Source organism: Lates calcarifer, linkage group LG2 (genome assembly GCF_001640805.2).
Source record: "Lates calcarifer isolate ASB-BC8 linkage group LG2, TLL_Latcal_v3, whole genome shotgun sequence".
Taxonomy (NCBI): domain Eukaryota; kingdom Metazoa; phylum Chordata; class Actinopteri; family Centropomidae; genus Lates; species Lates calcarifer.
Window position 1 is genome coordinate 29,247,811 of NC_066834.1, and position 3,426 is coordinate 29,251,236.

Below are 3,426 nucleotides of genomic sequence, written 5' to 3' on the forward strand. Positions count from 1 at the left end.
ATACTAATGCAAATGTGTAAGAAGTATTTTACTGTTGTAGCTGCTCTTGCTGGAGCAAGTTAACCCACTAGTGCTGGGTAGTTTAGTCTAGTGGTTCCCAACCAAAGGGTTGGGCCCCTCGAAATGGTCACAAGATAAGTCTGAGGTTGATTCATTTTTGGACTTTTCTCTAACCTATGCTGTTATTTGTGTAATATTGGAAGAAAAAATCTCACTGGGCCACTGAGAAGTTTAGAGGGGCTCCAGATACACACTACTTCATCAAGGACCACATCTGTTGTAGTAGTATAATTGTAGTGGAATAGAAAGTGGCAGAAAATCAAAATACTCATGTAAAGTACAAGTAGCTACTTCAGCACAGTTCTTGAGTAAATTTACTTTGTTACTTTCCAGCACTGAAGAAATCTGCCAAGAGGGAAACTGAAAGCAACATTACTCCTTTAATGAGAACACCAGTTGATACTGGTCACATAGGAGAAGTATTCAGATGATTTACTGAAGTAAAAGTAGTAATTCCACAGTGTAAAAAAGTTGTACATTCAAAATTCAACTAAAAGCACAAATGTTTCGTCAGCAAGAATTATTCAGACAGAATGGCTCCTGTTAGTTACATTGTTATATGTTATAATATTGGATTATTATAATTATTATAATTCAGGTTGTATTTAGTAATTTATACTAATTTATATTAATTTCTACACTGCTAAGTAGTTTAATCTGTAATATTTGTAACATGTCTTGTATTTTAGCTGGAGTTATAAGATAATGATACAGACTGTGATTAAAGTATTAATCTGTAAAGCAAGTATAGTTTGATAGCTTTCAGAGAAATATAGTGGAGTAAATTGTGCAATATCCCACTCTGAAATGTAAATACAAAGTAGCACAAAATGACCAGATGACCACAGTCTGTAACCAATTGCTGCACTTGAATAGAATTTTGAGGTATTTTTTCACAGGTGGGTGAAAGCTCAGAAAAAGCTAGTGAGTGCACCTTTGACTTGAGATTAGTTTGTCACATGTGGATTAAACCACCCGACAGTGTTCAAGTAGTTAAAATAGTTGCACCTAAACCAGCTACAACATTAAAATTATTCTTGCATGTTCATGCATCAGCGATCATTCTGAATATAGGTACTGTGTAAGGATATTGCTGATCATGCCTCTGTACTTTTATTTCCTCGTTTGTTTTATTGGTAATGTAATAATTTTGTTTACAGCAGTGCTGTAAAGATAAATTTTCCTTCTCCACCACTGGAAAATACCCAGGTTTTACCTCAGAGTGAGAACTAGTCTCACCATGTCTGTTAAGCTGCTACTGCACCTGATCTTGTGCAGTCAAACTTCTGGCTCCAACACAGGAGGTCTAAGGAGACATAAACAGTGGCTGGTCAGAAAAGGGCAGAGGCACTTTGAGTTGTTGTCAATCAAACAGTCAGTTTTGCTGCAACAGAGCACGATGCTGGTGTTTTGTGCTGGTGCATGAACATCACATAGTTCAAGTTTCTTTAACTGGTTTAGCACTGGACGACTGGAGCTGGTGTCCAGCACAGGTTGAAATACTATCTGCAATAACAGGAATACTTCTTTGATTAAAGAATCACTTATGTTGATTTTTAATCTTATGCGTTGGAGCACGGTATTGCAATCTTAATAATTAATACATACAGTTTAACACACAAAGAGACTACGATTTCACAATGAGGAAAAACATGGATGTTATAAATGTGATGTGATAAAGTTGTCATCTGTTTCATGTTGAATTTACCCAGAGACTGTTAATATTACATGATATCCATCACATTAGCTTGAATTTATTTGTTATAGCTCAAGCTAAATGTGAACTCTTTTTTTCTGTCCTTCATTTTTAATCTGGGCTGAAACTAAAGAAATTAAAATAAGTAACAACATTTTATATGTATATTTTAACAACATTTCAGGTTTAAAATATAAAGATATTGGGCTTAGACATGAGGTCTTGCTCTGTATCAACAAATTCCAGAGACAGAGTTTATGTCAGAGAGAGAGAGAGAGAGACAGAGAGAGATCCTTCATTGGTATCCATTTCCTGTGAGTAATAGCCTCATTTCCTCCAGAATTTTCCCCCTTTGTCTCTCTGAAAACAAACAAACAGTAGTTGTCCTTTTGATAACTGACAATTGCTGTAAAAAGGTCCACAGTAGGGGGATTTCTCTGAGGCCAGCAGTTGTTGACAGCTTTGACTCAAAGAGACAGGGAGAAAAATTACACATCACTGTTAAAGACAAAGGATCCTACAGACAGTAAATGTCCCACATGTTCCCAAAAATTTTGAATATGTGGACACAACCAAAGTATGTGGGTGGCTCCCACTTGGTATGCTTTGTTTTAATTTCTTTAAAACAGGAATGTTATCTTTAAAGACCTTGTACAACCACACACGTGTTTTCAATTATTCTGGCCGTTAAACTCCTGTGTAGATATGGTGGAGGTGGAGCTATGCTGAAAATCTGCCTCTTTCACAGCAGATATTTTGTCTTGCCATAACAGAAGACTCACAGGTGAAAATAACAGCATTAATGATGGCTCTACTCTATTTAAGTGTTTCTCAGTAAGCAACTATTGTGAGGCAATTATGCAGGGACCTTGAGACATTGTAGTGGTGCAACCTTTATTAAGGTTGTTTATTCTTGGTATGGGTTTCCTCCTGTGTTAAAATATCTGCTGTAAATATGGTCGACTATGTGCGGTCACCAATTTTCATGAACTAATATGAATGATAAAGGTGTATGCAAATGTTTTCACAGACACACAGTCTGAACAGGAGCAACAATATGACAGGAGATTCAATCATGGTCTGCACAGTTCATATATTAGAAGATCTAATCAAGAAATCAGTGTCAGTCATGTCATGGTTAATATAAAGTGGCTGTTGGTTCAAAACTAAATGAGCTTTGAGGTGAATGATGGTCACCTTTCCCTCAATCCCTGCAGCTGAAATGGCCTGAGAGTTAACACACAGCTGTTCCAGTGGAGCTGCTGCATATCAACGTGTCCATCACAGCAGTTAATAATCATTGACTAGATTACATGTGTTTTATTGCTAGCTGTGTCTTTCCAACAGGCTACTGTTCTACTGCCCTCTTTTCACTCCAAAACATTGTTAGCAAACCACAAATCTGAGCCATATTTAGCTCTTTTTTTTGGTTGTGGTGCCACTGGTCAGCAGGTGTCATTGACTGTTACCATGGAAACACAGCTCTTAGCTCAGGGTTAGCCTGGAGGTAAGGTAGCTAACTTTTCCTACCTACATCTAAACCACTCTGAGTTTGCTACCCAGTGCTCTATATTTATTGTAATATTTCAGAAGTGAAAGCGTCCCCTGTGCAGGCAGCAGAGTTGTTTTTTTTTCATGCAGATAATAAATGAACACAGACTCTGATGGGA